Source organism: Mustelus asterias, chromosome 3, assembly GCF_964213995.1.
Source record: "Mustelus asterias chromosome 3, sMusAst1.hap1.1, whole genome shotgun sequence".
Classification (NCBI taxonomy): Eukaryota; Metazoa; Chordata; class Chondrichthyes; order Carcharhiniformes; family Triakidae; genus Mustelus; species Mustelus asterias.
Window position 1 is genome coordinate 107,357,249 of NC_135803.1, and position 19,830 is coordinate 107,377,078.

A 19,830-nucleotide genomic window follows, 5' to 3' on the forward strand; every position below is an offset into this window, starting at 1 on the left:
GTTTGAGATTCTTGCTCCCTGTGTGGACAGGAACAGGTACTGCAGGGAGGATGAGCAAACTGACCACAGCACCATGGTACAGGGAGCCGTTCAAGTGGGGGGAGATAAAAGAAATGTAGCTGTAATTGGGGATAGTATAGTTTGGGGCATTGACACTGTTCTCTGTGACCAGGATCAAGAATCCCGAAGGTCATGTTGCCTGCCTGGTGCTTGGGTTCAGGATATCTCATCTGGGCTGCAGAAGAACTTGGAGTGGGAGGGTAAGGGCTCAGTTATCATGGTCCACGTAGGTACCAATGACATCAGTAGAACAGGAACAAAGATACTGCTAATGGAATATGAGCAGCTTGGAGCTAAATTAAAAAGCAGAACCAAAAAGGTAATAATCCCTGGATTACTACCTGAGCCATGAGCTAATTGGCACAGGGTCAATAAGATTAAGGAGGTAAATGCGTGGCTCAAAGATTGGTGTGGGAGGAAGGTGTTTGAATTCATGGGACATTGGCACCAGTATAGGGGAAGAGGGGACCTGTTCCGATGGGATGGTCTTCATCTGAATCGTGCAGGGACCAGAGCCCTGGCAAACCGAATAACTAGGGCTGTAGATAGGGCTTTAAAATAAATAGTCGGAGGGAGGGTTCAGTTGTATGGAGAATTAGAAAATCAAAGTTAAAGGAGAGGGTAGAAGTGCAAGTTAATGGAGCTGAGGGCTCAGGAGAGGTTAGTAAAGTTTCCAGACCACGGAATAGAACAGAGAGTGTAGAAGGTGGCAGGAATCTCACCTCAGGCAAAGCAAAGAAGGTGACAAGTATGAGAAGGGAGGTGGTCAATGTAGGACTGAGGGTGTTGTACCTGAATGCACACAGTCTATGGAACAAGGTAAATGAGCTTGCTGCGCACATTGAAATTGGCCGATACGATGTTATGGGCATCACAGAGACATGGCTGCAAGGGGATCAGGGCTGGGATCTAAATATCCAAGGATATTTGTCCTATCGGAAGGACAGGCAGATGGACAAAGAGGGTGGGGTTGCATTGTTAGCAAGGAATGAAGTTAAATTGATAGCAAGAACTAATATAGGATCAGAAGGCATAGAATCCCTATGGGTAGAGTTGAGGAATCGCAAAGGTAAAAAGACTTGATGGGAGTTATGTACAGGCCCCCTAGCAACAGTCAGGATGTGGGGCAGAAAATAAATCAGGAGATATAAAAGGCATATAAAAAAGGCAATATTACAATAATCATGGGGGACTTCAATATGCAGGTGGACTGGGAAAATCAGGTAGATAGTGGATCCCAAGAAAAGGAAATTGTGGAATGTCTAAGAGATGGGTTTTTTGGAGCAGCTTGTGACAGAGCCTACTAGGGAACAGGCAATTCTGGATTTGGTGATGTGTAATGAGGCAAACTTGATTAAGGAACTTAAGGTGAAGGAACCCTTAGGGAGCAGTGACCACAATATGATAGAATTACCCTGCAGTTTGAGAGGGAGAAGCTGGAGTCAGATGTAACAGTATTACAATTAAATAAAGGTGACTACAAAGACATGAGCGAGGAGCTGGCCAGTGTTGATTGGAAAAGGAGCCTAGCAGGGAAGACAGTGGAACAGCAATGGCAGGAGTTTTGGGGAGTTGTTCGGGAGGCACAACAGAAATTCATCCCAAGGAGGAGGAAACATGCTAAGAGGAGGACGAGGCATCCATGGATGATGAGGGAAGTCAAGGACAGCATAAAAGCAAAAGAAAAAGCACACAAAGTGGCAAGGATTAGTGGGAAGCCAGAGGATTGGAAAGCCTTTAAAAGCGAGCAGAGGACAACTAAAAAAGCAATAAGGAGGGAGAAGATGAAATATGAGTGTTAGCTAGCTAGTAATATAAAAGAAGATAGGAAGAGTTTTTTTCAATATATAAAAGGTAAGAGAGAGGCAAAAATAGACATTGGATCACTGGAAAATGAGGCTGCAGAAGTAATAATAGGAAACAAAGAAATGGCAGGGGAGCTGAATAGTTACTTTGCATCCGTCTTCATGGTGGAAGACACCAGTGGGATGCCAGAGCTCCAGGAGAGTCAGGGGGCACAGGTGAGTGTAGTGGCCATCACTGAGGAGAAGGTTCTGGGGAAACTGAAAGGCCTGAAGGTGGATAATTCACCTGAACCGGATGGACTACACCCCAGGTTCTAAAAGAGATAGCGGAGGAAATTGTGGAGGCATTGGTGGTGATCTTTCAGGTATCACTGGAGGCAGCGAGGGTACCAGAGGACTGGAAAGGAGCGAATGTAACATTGCTGTTTAAGAATGGGGGGAGACAGCAGATGGGAAATTATAGGCCGGTTAGCCTGACTTCGGTCATGGGCAAGATTTTAGAGTCCATTATTAAAGATGAGGTCACAGAATACTTGGAAGTGCAGAATAAAGTAGGAGAGTCAGCACGGCTTTGTTGAGGGGAGGCCATAGAATCATAGAATCCCTACAGCACAGAAAGAGGCCATTCAGCCCATCGAGTCTGCACCGACCACAATCCCACCCAGGCCCTACCCCCACATATTTTACCCACTAATCCCTCTAACCTACGCATCTCAGGACACTGAGGGCAACTTTAGCATGGCCAATCAACCTAACCCGCACATCTTTGGACTGTGGGAGGAAACCGGAGCACCCGGAGGAAACCCACGCAGACACGAGGAGAATGTGCAAACTCCACACAGACAGTGACCCAAGCCGGGAATCGAACCCAGGTCCGTGTAGCTGTGAAGCAGCAGTGCTAACCACTGTGCTACCGTGCCGCCCATCATGTCTGACAAATCTGTTAGAGTTCTTTGAGAAGGTAACAAGGAAGTTAGATAAAGGAGAACCAGTGAATGTGATTTATTTAGATTTCCAGAAGGCCTTTGACAAGGTGCCTCATAGGAGACTGTTAAATAAGTTAAGCGCTCATGGGGTTCAGGGTAAGATCCTGGCATGGGTAGAGGATTGGCTGACTGGCAGAAGGCAGAGTGTGGGGATAAAGGGGTCTTTTTCAGGATGGCAGGCTGGTGACTAGTGGTGTGCCTCAGGGGTCAGTGCTGGGACCACAAATTTTCACACTCTACATTAACGATTTGGAGGGAGGAACTGAAGGCACTGTTGCTAAGTTTGCAGATGATACAAAGATATGTAGAGGGACAGGTAGTATTGAGGAAGCAGGGAGGCTTCAGAAGGACTTGGACAGGTTAGAAGAGTGGGCAAAGAAGTAGCAGATGTGATACAATGTGAAAAAGTGTGAGGTTATGCACTTTGGAAGGAGGAATGGAGGCATAGACTATTTTCTAAATGGGAAAATGCTTAGGAAATCAGAAACACAAAGGGACTTGGGAGTCATTGTTCAAGATTCTCTTAAGGTTAATGTGCAGGTTCAATTGGCAGTTAGGAAGGCAAATGCAATGTTAACGTTCATGCCGAGAGGGCGAGAATACAAGAGCACAGATGTACTTCTGAGGCTGTATAAGGCTCTGGTCAGACCCCATTTGGAGTATTGTGAGCAGTTTTAGGCCCTATGTCTAAGGAAGGATGTGCTGGTCTTGGAAAGAGTCCAGAGGAGGTTCACAAGAATGATCCGTGGAATGAAGAGTTTGTCGTATGAGGAACAGTTGAGGACTCTGGGGCTGTACTCATTGGAGTTAAGAAGGATGAGAGGAGGACGACGCATCCATGGCTGATGAGGGAAGTCAAGGATAAGATCTTATTGAAACTTACAGGATACTACGAGGCCTGGATAGAGTGGACGTGGAGACGATGGGCCCAATTTTACCAGCAATATGCGCGCATTTTTGGGCGCAGATGGATCTCTGGTGGGGGGGCAGATGGATCTCTGGTGGGGGGGCAAGGGGGTCCGCTACCACTCTGCGGGCAATCGGTGGGGGGGAAGGGGGGCAGGGGTGGCGATCGGTCTGGGTAGTGCTCGGGAGCGATCTGACACGGGCGCACTTTTCCCAATTCTGTTCTGACTGCACATGCGCAGTTCAGAGCTCCAATCGCTCCGGCCACGCTAAGCCCCACCCACAGCGCGAATGGGACTGGAGATGGCTGAGTGGCCTAATTCTGCTACTATGTCTTATGGTCTTATGGCTCATCCCCCTAACATGCGGTGTGTGCCCATTCACACATCATTCTTCACATCAGCAATGCACCATTCTTCATGTGAGATTTCCTCATGGGAATCTGGTTCACATGCTAACAGGATCAAGTAATGCTATTTCTTTGCTGCGTAAGATTGAGGCTGAGGTGTACTTCCAGCTTGTCAAGGTTTAGTGTAGAAGGAAAGATGCTTAAAGGAATGGAGAGGATCATGTATCTCGGAACTCCATGTAATATCTATCATCCGGCAGGGTGTTCATGCTACGAGTTCCTCCTCAGAGCTTGTGTGCACTCCTGTGTACCAAGTGCGTTTCTGACTTTCCGGCTGTCCATGTGCTAAGCACACCAATAGTTGTGAGTACCTTGTTACCTCAATGTGCCAAGGCTATGGCCCACTCAGTCATATTTTGGCCTGATGCTTGTACTTACATTCTTGAGAGTGCATCATCTTTCAGTTGTCCATTTAGCATTGCCAGCGCTGTGTGGAGCCTGACCTCAACACTCCCCGAGGTCAGGGATGCTAATTGCAAATAGTGAGACATTATGCTCAGTGGAGCCTTTGAACAACTTTGGAAGCACATATGGCAGCTTGATACAATGCCGAGGGAAGCAATGGGATAGGAGTGAGGAACTAGTTAATCTGATATATTCTCTTTATTACCAAGTAAACATAACCTTGTGGGCTTCACGCTGTCCAAGCCTGTTGTAGTTTGCCAGGGCATAATGTCTGTGTATGGCAACAGGTTTATTTGGAATCACGTGCTTTCAGAGCACTGTTCCTTCATCAGTGAGTACCTCTCACCAGATGAAGGAGCTGCGCTCCGAAAGCTCGTGATTCCAAATAAACCTATTGGATTTTAACCTGGTGTTGTGAAACTTCTTACTGTGCCCACCCTAGTCTGATACTGGCATCTCCACATACTGTATGGCAAGCAAGGGTTCGAACATTGTCATCCTCAGATGGTCCATATCTGTAGAAAGATGAGGGGGAATGCAGGCCAACATCCTTTGCTGTGAGTGCCAGATGTCAATATGATTGTCAACAAGGTGACGTGGAGGATTGAGCCATGTCTAAATGGATCTCTGGAAATCTGCCTTGGCAGCCTTGGCCAGTGTGGGGCCTCTCAGTATAATCCCCGAGGTGACATAGGAACTGTTGTTATGGTTGTTGGTGATGGATCTCTGTCACATTGTCTGTCACATTGAGGCATTCAGTGAGCCCAGTGAGGACAGCAGAGCAACTGCTGCCTCTTGTCGGCTGTCGTGGTGATTGGGAAGTGTGAGCGATGCTGTAAGAGGCAGCACCTTCACACCTCAGTTCCAGGAAACCCCCTCCAGTTCGCATCCCCTTTCAGTAAGGACATCTTCTTATGAGATCTCACCATTTCTCAAAGGTTCAGGACAATGTGAACCTCTTGTGTAAGTATTAACAATCAGAGTGAAGCGGATGATTGAAATGAGAGGGGCAGCGATGCTGGTGTTCATATGGGCCTATGACCGAGGGCACTTGACCAACAGGATACTCACTAATCATCTTCCTCATGGAATCTGGTGGCTATGAGGGCCTCATGTGCACATCTACCTTGCCTCGCCTGTGCTATGGCTCTTTCCCTGCAGCCTTGGCTTCATCGACCTCACTGCCATCAGCCCCTTCGATGTCTTCCTCATCAGCGGGGAATCTACAGCTCTTCCATCTCGGCATCTGGCAGCTCCTCCCCTCTTTGCATCGTCGAGTTGTGAAGCCCAATGATTCTCTGGGGAGTGTACTGCAGTACCCTGTCAGATCTGTCATCAGATATCACATCATTAATATGCCTCTGGTGTGCTTCACTAATATTTGGATAGTGGTATGGACATTATTGTACCTTCTCTCTGATGCGGTTTGTGGCCAACACACGGGCATCATTAGCCATGTCCTTTGCGGGGTACCCTTTGTCCCTGAGGAGCTAACCCTGAATAATGCATTGTCCCTCAAAGATGTCCAGGATCTGCGATCTACGCAAGGTGAGGGCGCCACGGTGGCGCAGAGGTTAGCATTGCTGCCTCACAGTGGCAGAGACCCGGATCAATTCCCGGCATGGGTCACTGGCTGTGCGGAGTCTGCATGTTCTCCTCTTGTCTGCATGGGTTTCCTCCGGGTGCTCTGATTTCCTCCCACAGTTTGAAAGATGTGCTGGTTAGGTGCACTGGCCATGCTAAATTCTCCCTCAGTGAATCTGAACAGGCGCCAGAGTGTGGCGACGAGGGGATTTTCACAGTAACTTAATTGCAGTGTTAATGTAAGTCTACTTATGACACTAATAAATACATTTTTAAACTTTATTAAGTGTCGGAATTATTGGTACTTTCAGAATACTTTGCACAAACCTGCAGGATTAGTTTTTTGTGGTTGCACACCAGCTGCACATTCAGCAAGTGGAAGCCTTTCCTGGTGATCTGTTGCAGTGCCTGCTGCCAGGGAGATCCGATAGCCTCATGTGAGCAGTCAATGGCACTCTGCACCTGTGGGAACCTGGAAATGGCCGTGAAGACCAGTGCTGGCATCATGGCTAGCTTAATCTCCCGCGCAGTGCACATAATTGTGAGCTTGGACAAAATGGGCATCTGTTACCTCCTGGATATCCTTATGCATGGAAGCTCAGAGATCCCACAGACATTCCCAGTTGAGCCTTGGAAAGAATCACTGGCATAGGTGATGCGCGATATAACTCACGAGGCTAGAGATGCTCGAGGAAATAAAGGCTTTTATTGACTACTACAATAGAGCTACCATATATAATACACGATCCCAGACTAAAGGGTCCCAGACAGAGCAGTGACCTTTATACCTCTCCCAGGAGGCGGAGCCCAACTGGGATGTACCATAATAACTATATTACAGGTAGAACAGCCCAACCCTAACCCCAACAGTAACATGTAGAACAGCCCAACCCTAACCCCAACAGTAACATATATACAGACTCATAGTACTGGCCAGACCCTGGCTCAGTACTACTTGGTGGGAACCAACGATGGTTCACCACATTCACCCCTCCTTTGAAGACAAAGGCCGGCGGGGTACAAAAAAAAAACACAGAACAATTGATCATCAGTCTATAAGTTCCGACGGTCTGGGGGACCGCACCGTCGTTGTGACCTCTTCAACACCGGCGATGACACCGGTGTAGGCACTCGCGGTGGCGTTCTCCCCAAGGCGGTGTCCAACGGCTCCTCCAATGTCTCACGGGCCGGTAGACCCCGAGGTGGTGACAATCCGCTGAACTCAGACACGCCTTGAAGTGGCGACCATCTCCTGGACTCAGGCAAGCTGTACACGGGAGTAAAAGGGTTAAGTGATGGTCCCGATGCTGCCCGCGCCGTGTCAGGAGGGGAAACAATAGTTGGGGGGTCTCTAACAGGAGGTATGGGAGCGACAGGGGTTTCCAAGCCCCCTGCTGGCGCCAGGTCTCGAATCGAGACCGTGTCCTCTCGCCCGTCAGGGTATGCCACATAGACATACTGAGGGTTGGCGTGGAGGAGATGGACCTGTTCAACCAAAGGGTCGGACTTACGGGTCCTAACATGTCACCGCAGGAGGACAGGTCCTGAGTACGTCAACCAAGACGGTAATGAGGTCCCAGAGGAAGACTTCCGAGGGAAAGAAAACAGTCTCTCATGGGGAGTAGCGTTGGTTGCCGTACACAGGAGTGAGCGTATGGAGTGGAGCGCATCAGGGAGCACCTCTTGCCAACGGGAGACTGGAAGGCCTTTTGACTTCAACGCCAGTAAGACAGCCTTCCAGACTGTAGCATTCTCACGTTCCACCTGTCCGTTACCCCTAGGGTTGTAGCTTGTGGTTCTACTAGAGGCAATCCCGTCTGAGAGCAGGTATTGCCTCAAGTCATCGCTCATGAACGACGAGCCCCTATCGCTGTGGATGTAACAGGGGTAACCGAACAGGGTGAAAAGATCACGAAATGCCTTGATAACCGTGGCAGCAGTCATATCAGAACAGGGAATGACAAAAGGGAATCGTGAGTACTCATCAACCACATTGAGGAAGTACACATTCCGATCTGTCGAGGGAAGGGGGCCCTTAAAATCCACACTCAGTCTTTCGAAGGGACGAGTGGCCTTAACGGGTTGTGCCCTGTCAGGTCGGTAAAAGTGCGGTTTGCATTCAGCGCATACCCGGCAGCTTCTGGTTATGGACCTGACATCCTTCACCGAGTAGGGTAGATTCCGGGCTTTTATGAAGTGGTAGAGCCGAGTGGATGGCAGAGGTCATTGTGGAGAGCCTGCAATCGATTCTCCTGCATACTGGCGCATGTTCCATGCGACAGGGCATCCGAGGGCTCGTTGAGTTTCCCTGGACGATCGTTCTTGATCTTGCCCCGTAACGTGTTATTGAACATGAACGCCACAGACCGCTGGTCCGTGAGCAGGGGGAACTGTTTTCCCGCCAAGTAATGGCGCCAATGCCGGACGGCCTCCACAATGGCCTGGGCCTCCTTTTCCACCGCTGAATGTCGAATTTCGGGGCCTTGGAGGGTGCGAGAGAAAAAGGTGACGGGCCTGCCCGCCTGGTTAAGTGTGGCGGCCAGGGCGAAATCAGATGCATCGCTCTCCACCTGGAAGGGGATGGACTCATCGATAGCGTGCATCGTGGCTTTCGCGATGTCGGCTTTTAGTTTTTCAAAGGCCAAACGAGCCTCTGGTGCGAGGGGAAAAGAGGTAGACTTGATGAGCGGACGGGCTTTGTCCGCGTAATTGGGAACCCACTGTGCGTAGTAAGAGAAGAAGCCTAAGCATCTTCTCAGTGCTTTTACGCTAGTGGGCAGGGGAAGTTCGAGGAGGGGACGCATACGGTCTGGATCAGGGCCAATGACCCCGTTTTCCACCACGTATCCGAGGATAGCTAGGCGGCGCGTGCGAAATACACACTTCTCCCTGTTGTAGGTCAGATTCAGGCGAGATGCAGTGCGTAGGAATCTAAGAAGGTTGGTATCGTGGTCCTGCTGGTCATGGCCGCAGATGGTGACGTTATCCAGGTACGGGAAGGTAGCCCGCAGTCCGTTATGGTCCACCATTCGGTCCATAGCACGCTGGAAGACCGAGACCCCATTGGTGACACCAAAAGGAACCCTTAGAAAATGGTACAAGCGACCATCCGCCTCAAAAGCCGTGTATTGTCGGTCCTCTGGGCGAATGGGGAGCTGGTGGTAGGCAGACTTTAGGTCGATGGTGGAGAACACCCGGTACTGCGCAATCTGGTTGACCATGTCAGATATGCGCGGGAGGGGATACGCATCCAGCTGCGTGTATCTGTTAATGGTCTGACTATAGTCTATGACCAACCGGGGTTTGTTCCCACTCTTGACCACCACGACCTGCGCTCTCCAAGGACTAGCGCTAGGTTGTATGATCCCTTCCTTGAGGAGCCGCTGAACCTCAGATCGAATGAAGATCCGATCCTCAGCGCTGTAACGCCTACTCTTAGTCGCGATGGGCTTGCAACCTGGCACGAGATTCTGGAATAAAGAGGGTGTGGTAATCTTAAGCGTCGAGAGGCTACAGGTGGAGCGCGTTGGGCAATTTAGAGGCTGTGAGTCTCCCACTGAAAGTGGAGGGAGTGGCCCACCGTACTGTAGGGTTACACTCTTCAAGTGGACCATGAAATTTAGTCCGAGGAGTATTGGCGCGCAAAGGTGCAGTCACACCAGGAGCTTGAAGCTCTCGTAAACCGTGCCCTGCACCGTTAGATTTACCACGCAACTCCCTAGCACGGTGACAGACTGGGACCTTGACGCCATCGAAATTGTCTGCTTGACAGGCTGGATCTGGAGGCCACACCACTTCACGGCATCTGGGTGAATAAAGCTCTCCATGCTCCCGCTGTCAAACAGACAATAAATCGTGCGTTTGTTTACCTGTATGTCCATCATGGACTTGTTGAGTCTGTGAGGCTTTGCCTGGTCCAGGATGATCGACGCCACCGTTGGTTCGTGAGCGCCACTGCAGGCAGCTGAGATGGATGATGGCGACCCCTGCTGGTCATTCGCGGTTGGTGCCGACCAAAATGCTTGCTCCCATAGGTCGCACGTGGGCGATGGCGCCAAAATCAGCGACCCCTGGTGGTCGCGCGTCTCTTGCGACTCCGTCGCCTGGAATGGCGACGTCCTGGCCTCGCACGTGGAGGAAACCCTTGACGATGCCGACGACGAGGAAACCGGCTCCGGGGAGTCACATGCCGCACTGCTGTTCCTGGATGTAAGTTTGGATTGACATACTTTCGAATAATGCCCCTTCTTGCCGCAGGCGGAGCACAACACCGCTTTAGCGGGACATCGCTGCCGAGGGTGCTTCACTCCCCCACAGAAGTAACACCGCGGGCTGCCTGGAGCTGCTGCCGTCGTCAGGCCCGAGAGTGGCAACGCCATCACGCAGCTTTTCGGTCCCGCTGGATGAAGTGGGGTCTGTGACTGCTCCTGCCACGCTGTCTCCACATGGTCTTCGGGATACATCGCCAGGCTTTTGGAGGCCGTTTCTAGCGCATCCGCTAGCTCTATAGACTTAGTGAGATCGAGATTACCTTGCTCCAACAGCCGAAGTCGGATATAAGACGATCCAATTCCCGCTACAAACGCATCTTGAGTGAGGTCGTTCATGTTCTGGTCTGCCGACACTGCTTTGCAGTTACAGCCCCTGGCTAGCTGTAGGAGCTCGCATGCGTACTGTTCTGTCGTTTCGCCGGGCTGCCGTCGTCAAGTGGCTAAGAGATATCGAGCATGCATCTCGTTTGGCGGTTTAATGTAGCGCTTCTTAAGAAGCTCGAGGGCCCCTTTGTAGTCGGTGGCCGCACGGATCGCTAAATATACAGCGTCGCTTACCCTCACGTGGAGGACCCGGAGTCTGTCGTCGTCTGTGGTGACCGCTGCGGAGGCTTCGAGGTAATCCTGAAAACATTTCAACCAGTGGTCGAAGGTGTTCGAGGCGCCCACCGCATGTGGGTCCAGCGTAAGCCGTTCGAGTTTAAGCATTTGCTCCATGCTCTCTGTGTCGTTTTCTTTTTTTTTCAATGATGAGAGTTCAATTAGTAGTCAATAAAATTGATGCGCGATATAACTCACGAGGCTAGAGATGCTCAAGGAAATAAAGGCTTTTATTGACTACTACAATAGAGCTACCATATATAATACACGATCCCAGACTGAGGGGTCCCAGACAGAGCAGTGACCTTTATACCTCTCCCAGGAGGCGGAGCCCGACTGGGATGTACCATAATAACTATATTACAGGTAGAACAGCCCAACCCTAACCCCAACAGTAACATGTAGAACAGCCCAACCCTAACCCCAACAGTAACATATATACAGACTCATAGTACTGGCCAGACCCTGGCTCAGTACTACTTGGTGGGAACCAACGATGGTTCACCACAATAGGGTGGCAGTTATTTTCATAGCCCTTCTTCAGCAGATGTCTGCCCAGTCCCCATGGTGTCAAATACTGGAGAATGTGGCAGATGTGAGCTACTGAATCCATGGACATGCAGAGGCATCAACAGCACTATCTGTAGGAAAGAAATACGTGTCCTGTACACCCTGGATATTACAAGCTGCCTATGCTCAGCATGTGGAGGGGTACTAGCTCCCCCTTACTCATGAGGGTGAAGCTCCTCCCTTTGACAATCCTGGCATTGCCATCTTCATCTTCATCTCCTTCTGTCCTGCCTGCCTGCATGTGACAGGTAGCAAGCAAGGCAGCATCCATCTTCCTGATGCGCTGCTCTCTGCAGCATACATGAATAAAAGACATGAGTCAGCATAAGACTCCAAAGCTCCTATTTCTTCCCAGGATGACTAACCAGTGATTGTGGTTTAAAGGACTGGGTACTAATGTGGGCAAGTATTCACCCCTGAAATCCTGCCCAGTGCAGGGTGCATTTCAAGATTTCCCTTCCCTCTACCCTTTAGGTGAGGAAGTAAGACTCTTTGCCATTACATGCTGAGTCAGGAACTGAGACTTTTTTTGTGGGAAGGGGCAGAGGTTTCTCGTGTGTGAACCTGCTAGGTGAGTGACTGTAACCAGCATGTGGGGCAGGTAACATAGCTCCTGACTCACTTCTTGCTCTGGGGAATTTCAAAACTGTGACCAAGGGGTTAATACAAGGTGATCGATCAGTGCCACTTATCGATATTAATCTCGCTTGAGTGCCCTTCATTTTCCTGATTCCCTGCATTGTGAATAAAGAGTTTGTAACCTGTCTCAGCTGTGCATCTCTCCTCAACTGGGAATACTCATATCTGTTGGGTGACCCTTTACTTGGTCCCCAGTGTAAAGCACTAATCACCCCAGAGGGCCTCAGAGAACTCAGCAATGAGTTTGCCCTGATTTAAATTGTTTGCTGCCCAATTGCTTCAAGTTGTGAGATGTTGGTGCTGAGGTCCCGGTGTCAGACCAGCTCGGCCCCTCCCTGTGTGGATGTGCAAATCCCTCCCCACATCCTGCTGGAGCAGGATGTTGAGATTTCCCTCACTCCCCTCCAATCCTCGAACTCATTGTGGATGTGCCTATGACCCGGGGGGATCTTACCCCACACCTTCTTGAGGTCACTGACACAGTGTGATTTAGAAACCCTGATACGAGGAGACCTTTGAATGTCCCCACACTAACTATTCCCCATCTATGGCTGCAGTTGCTTCCCTGGACTGAGTATACCGTCTGTGGACCATGAGCATGCTTGAAATCCCCCTGGACTAACACGTGTGATGCTATGTCCACGCTCTGAGGATAATATTCTGTGTATGACTGAGTCTGGACTGCCATGGCCTCCCCCTTCCTGGTCTGGGATAAGGAGGGTCTTGGCAAGACAAGCAATGTAAAATGAAGTGCTTCCTCAGTTTGCCAGCCTCCTGTTCCGGCACCAAGTCACAGATTTAATTCTATTAGAGACCCTCTCCCCATTCAGGCACATAAGCTTCTCCCATCAGCACCCCAGTAATAGAACATAGAACATAGAAAAACTACAGCACAAACAGGCCCTTCGGCCCACAAGTTGTACCGAACACATCCCTACCTTCTAGACCTACCTATAACCCTTCATCCTATTAAGCTCCATGTACTCATCCAGGAGTCTCTTAAAAGACCCCATTGAGTTCGCCTCCAATGTATGTGAGCACTACCTTCCCCCCAGTGCAGGCCTCGCTCTGCAGCCCCTTGGCATGCCTCTGGCCACTTATTCCTTTCCCAGGTTGGGAAATTATCTCTTAGTGTCAAGGAGGCCAGCAGAGTAAATACGTGGGGTTACGGGGATAGAGCCTGGGTGGGATTGTTGTTGGTGCAGGCTTGATGGGCTGAATGGCCTCCTTCTGCACTGTAGGGATTCTATGATTCTATGAATTCTTCCTCGAAGTCACCATTCTATTTGAGAGTGGGCAGAAATTGGCTACTCAGAAGCTGATGGAATGCAGTGGGGGTAGGAACAGGAATGGTACAGCTTAATATAACCCTTCCTTATCCAATGTACAGATTCACTTTGAGTGAGGATTCTTTGAGCAAAGGAATAAACATCAAGAGAGATGTACAATGGATTTCTGACTCCCACTCACCCATTGGACACAACAATTTAAAGTCTAAATTACATCCTCCAAGAAGTGGTTTTGGGGGCAGGGCGGTGTGTGAAGGATAATCGACCCAATGCTTACACTATTACCATTTGCATTATTTTTCACATATCCTAGTGAAGAAACTGAATCGCCCTCGTATATATGTTCAAGGGTGGAGTTTCTGTCCATGGAATTGTATCTCATCATGAATCAGGGTCTCAGCGCACAGGGGGAAAGTAGATGCAGAAAGTGGATTCATTCAAACCAGATCAACGGGATGAATAAAAGAGTTAACATTGCAGGGAAACACAATGCTGCTGCATCACCGCAGTACAGGGCAGACGAGTGGATGAAAGGAGTTCCACTTGTGTTGAAAGAGTGCCAGCCTAGTCAGAACCTCCAGGGGAGTTTGAAGCATCTCGGAAATGATGCTGACAGAGATGAGGGGCGGGATTTTACGGCCTCGCTTGTCCTGAAACTGTAAAATCCCACCCGAGGTCAACGAACCTTTCCATGGTCCGTCCCTCGCCCGGTCTGATTCCTATGGTGGGCAGGACAGTAAAATTCTGGTGGAGTAGTCCAAGTGTAACATCTGGAGGCTGGAGCTGGGTCATTGCAAATGAACAAAACCTTTATTACGAACACACATGTAGGTATTTACAAGTTTATTACCATCTTGCTGATGTCTCCTGGCACTGTCCATCCCTTGCCATTGATTGGCAGGAGGGAGGCACAACCACTCCTGTTACTACACCATTTATACTAAACCTTCAAAATGATAGAAAATAGAAAGGCCTAGGAGGTTTGATGCTCCTTTTAGAGTGTAAAAGGTCATCAAAGTAGCTGGAGAAAAGAAATCACTTCACTCGAATCTTTGCGAATTCTCTACCCCAGAGGAGTGCGGATCTTAATTCATTGAATACACTTAAGGCTGGGATAGATAGATTTTTGGTCCCTCGGGGATTTAAGAGGCATGGGGAGGCGTGCATGAAAAAGGCGGTTGGAGCCTAAGATCAGCTATGATCGTATTGAATAGTGGAGTAGACTCGATGGGCCTTGTGGTCTACTTCTGTTCCTGTTTTTCGTATCTTTGTGTTCTAATAGTTTAAGGAATTAGAATCTGGAGAAACAGAACAAAGATTGAAAGACAGTGGGGTTGAATGCGATGTCTGTTGTTGAACTATACTGAGGATAATGTGAAATAGTTATATTTATCAATGGTTTCGTTCAGGTCTCTCAGTTGCTGGGTGACGTTCAAGGGAAGAGTGAGACCATGGAAAATTTATCTGAGGAAGGATAAGAGGAGTTAATTATGGAGAGAGTATATTTGTTTCTTATATTTTTGCAGACTGTCCTTTGTTGGTGAAGCTGAATTTCTTGGAGTAGGGGGAGGGATTACTTATTGAAGAGGGCTAGAGGAAGGAGGGCAGCAAATTTTTATCTTGCGTGTCGTGCATGGTGCATGGTGACAAATTCAAGGTGTGCAACCGTGCAACATTTCACTGGGAACACTCAGGATGAAAACTTATCCCCAGGAAAGCAGGCCGATTGTCCCTTTAAAAGGGAATTCTTTCATGCCTATTAGCTGTTGTTTTCAGTTCATATAAAGCAACTGTCAGGGGTTGTGTGCCTGCCTTTATACAGGGGTCGAGCACAGCTCATTCCCAGCAATTAAGGTCACAAGATCTGGATGTGTATTGGCCATTTTTTCAGTGCAACAGCTGCCATTTTGGGTTCAAAATGCCTTGCTGTATGAGCTTGCCTCTGGTACTGGCCACAGCAGGCACCATTTTGGTAAGGTCATTAGCATATGCATCTGGAGCATGTGCCGGATGTATGCAGAGTGGATAGATCGTGATGTCTGTCCACGTGTAATGCTGCTTCGATGTTAGCTGTGCCAATTTCAATCTCAATACTGCAGCTAACACTCTATCTTACCTTGGCATAGCTGAACTGGCATTCAAAAGCAGGAAGGACATGATGCCTTTATTCTGTGCTAGCCTGCTTTGACATCAGCATTTGAGCTACCAGGACACTGTGCTGTAATGGAAGCTACAACACATTGCAATTAATTTTCATTCATCTGCAAGATTGCACCTCTGTAATAAAATTGACACAAATTGGCTCATTAAATGTTTTCACTGGATTCCCATCGCTCATGGGCAGTTTTGCTGTCATCACTGTGAACCCATCTCAGGGAAAAGTGTGGGGAGTCAGGAACATGTATCAGTTAATTTTTAACCTAATGTTTCTAGCTCCCCCCACCCCCAGCCTCTCAAGTTGCTTCCAGAGAGCTGAGAAGATTCTGCCTCGTTTCAGGCCAGTGACCTTTCACAGACTGGGAGTGCTTCGAGAGTTGCAGCGGATCTTAAGGCAGCTAGAGTTAAGGTTGAGAGAACACAAAGGAAATCCTGTTTTAGGTGGAAGGCAGGAGAGATTAAATGATAAATGGCAGGATAGTGAAATACAAAAATAGATAACAATGGAACATGTAAAGTAACAAAAATGCATCTAAAGGAGGTATAAACGGAAATAGGAACAACAGCAGCAACAGCCGCTATCGTGAAAAAAGAACAGGGGCAAAGATTAAGATCCAAGAATTGTTAAACTCAGTGTTGAGTCTGGCAGGCTGTAAAGTACCTGGTTGAAAGATGAGGTACTTTCTCACAATCCTATACTGAGCTTCATTGTACCAGTGTAGGAAGTCAAGGACTGAGAGATTGGAGTGGCAATGAAGTGGAGAATTAAAATATTTTGACGATGTTGGTTGAGGGGCAATGAACACTCAGGACACCATAGAAATCGCCATTTGCTCTTCACCAGATATTGCCATAAGGTCCTTTCTGAGAAGGTAGAGAGTCAGTTCAAGGTCTCTGACAATGCACCACTCCCTCAGTAATGCATTAAAATATAAGCTTGGATCAAATGCTCAAGTGAGAGTTGACAAATACAGGGGCAAGGGTTCTGTCCCTTTATACAAACTGACATGCGAATGAATCATGCTTATTTTGGTAATGTTGTATCTTTGACATGTTCAGTAAGTGTTGTTGAGATAAATCAACTAATCACGACAGACTATCATCTACACCCACCTTAATATCTGTATTCCTGTCAGTAATGGTTGATCAATATTGTAAGGGAAGATTCAATGCACCATTCACGCCAGATGAGCAACCTATTTCTCTGTAAAATAAGTAGTAGACCCTCAGTGAAGCATTTGTCTGGGAATTGGTGGATATGGATATACAAGGTCACATCATTAATCCTTCAGCAGGTCAAGAGAAAGAAGCTCTTTAGCTGATTATCACCTTCAAAACAGACCTTGAGAAGAATTAGATTGCACAGATCTTTCTTCTATTGGATAAAATATGAACCTTTTGAAAGCACTCTTTACAATATTGGAACATCAACCAAGAGAATGTCGGACAGTCCTCTTCTGACTGTTTTAGAAAAAAAAAATCAATCCATTAAAAATAAAAGGTTTCACAATTCAGTTAAACCAGTAGACAAAGGATTGCCAAGTAAAAGCGTATTGATACCACACTCAGCCATTTCGAGCCTAAAACTCGCTCTGTTCAGAATGTAAAAGAAGGACTTTCAACAGTGCAGGCCTGTCTGACATACATCATATCAAAGATGATAATTGAGACTGCTTGGAACATATCAGCCATTAAATGGGAAAAATTGAGCCATAACAATGGATGTGGTGGAAGATAAATGAAGAAATAGCTTTATTTTATTCCCACTCAGTCTGACAACTTTACTTTGGAGTGGGAGGATTAATTGATTTGTCCCCTCTTAAGTACAAGCACACTGAAAGCCCATGGCAAAGCATAAATGCATCAACCTGCTGCCTTTTCTGTAGAACTCTATTCCATTATTCGAAATAAACAGCAGGAATGATGTGTTGCGAAATTTGACAGAAAGAAAAAAAGTTGTATTTATTTGGCTCCTTTTAATGCCCCAGGCTGTCTCAGGACCTTTAGTGCTTCTGAAGTGCGATTGCTGTTGTAATGTAGGAATTTAGAATATTAACAGAGAATTTGAGCATTTATATTAATACCCCTTAAATTGAGAGGGTCTCTAGCTCAGGATCCATCTCACCAACAAAATGCCAACTCAGAAATACTTGTGTTACTTGAACAGATATCTGGGCAACATGACCTAAAATGTTTAAGTCAGCCCAACAGAGTGGCAACAATCTAACTGGTTTCCTGACTAAGGTTCTCACTTCTATGATGTACAAAACTTCTCAGGGCCACAAGACATTTTGGCATTTTATTCTTTGAGGAATCCAAACTGTCTCCAACAAACCTTCGGTGTGCGTCCTCACAACTGTTGAAATGACTTCCCCTTTCTGCCTCAGGATGAGGGTTAAAAACTGATAACTCCCTGTTCTAAAAAAGAAAGCCCTTCATTTTCTTCCTGCTTTTCTTGACCTATTTTTCTGGGATATCCAAAACACAGAAATTTAAGAAAGGCAAACATAAAAGGATACATATCCTTATCACTAGGTTATAGGTGAAACCACCTGCTGTGGGGTAAATCGAGATGATCGGTACTGTCTTAACTTTAGATCATAGAAACCCTACAGTGCAGAAAGAGGCCATCTGGCCCATCGAGTCTGCACTGACCACAATCCCCCCCAGGCCCTACCCCCATATCCCTGCACATTTACCCACTAACCCCTCTAACCTATGAATCTCAGGACACTAAGGGGCAATTTTAGCATGGCCAATCTTTGGACTGTGGGAGGAAACCGGAGCACCCGGAGAAAACCCATGCAGACATGAGGAAAATGTGCAAACTCCACACAGACAGTGACCCAAGCCAGGAATCGAACCCAGGTCCCTGGAGCTGTGAAGCAGCAGTGCTAACCACTGTGCTACCGTGCCGCCCAACAGACAATGTGCTACCGTGCCACCCAATAGACAATTTAGACAATACTAAACTCACAGGGCAGATATCTCTGTATAATTTAAAGAAAAACAAGCAGCTGCAAGGAGCTCTAAGATGGAGCAACAGAACCTCTCCGATGAATCTGACGTGTCCAATCAAAAATAGATTAATTATAGTATTTTTTATCAATCATTCCTGCCTTACATTAGCTTAAAATCAATTGTATTTGGTATGCACACATCAATAATAATCCTTGACATGCACCTCAGCTAATTGCATTTTACCATCCAGTATAATGATATCTTATTCATCCATTAAATCCAGACACTAACTCCCATTTAGCTAAAGCCACTTCCCTGTTGTCTGGTTACCTTAGATGCTTACTATAGAGGTCAAAGTGGATGTTCCCACCGGATCATTGCCAACTGAATAGGCACATGATCCCGCGTCCGGGCACATTTCCATCCTAAGTCTAGACAATGAATACTCCTTATTCATTAATGTTGCAATATGCGTTCCCACATAAAAAAATTTTATGATATGAATTTTGCTAACTACAGGGTTCCCAGGCCTTTGGTTCTGAACTAGTCACCTTTACCATCATACCTTGTGGTAACCTGCTTTCGGCTGAAGTGAACAATGATTCATACAATATTAAGATACATTAAAAATATCAGCATATATATTTTTAAATCATAATTACTTGTTTAATTCTCTTACTGCATTCACATATGTGTAAACTATTCTCTCGTTAGCTTATTAACTTGTTTCAAGAATCATTTAACTCTTTACTGGTAGTCCTGTCAGTGCCTTAATGTCTAAACACATTATTAACTGGTTAGAAATCTCCCACTTCACCATCAATCTAGGACTTCTTCAACATTTTGTTCAATTGGGCAGTTCATTTTTTCAGGGACCTGCTGGTCTCCTGAGGTCTCAAACTGTTGGGCAGGAAGCCTGTGTGCATATACGAATGGAAGTGTGGTGCCGTGCTGACGTTAAAATATAGGAATCCTTTACCCATGTCTGAAGCAGGCATTTGGCCTTTCTCATCTGAAAATTGGAGGGGTTAATGCCTTGGTGCAACACTAAGCATGCACAACGTACTTGATAGCACCGAGAATATGATTGCTGGCTGTGAGGTGAACATCCAGCATGCAAAGGTGGCAGGTGACAATTGTGGGGAGAGAGGAATAGGTTATGTGGTGTGAAGAGCTGATTAGGAAAGT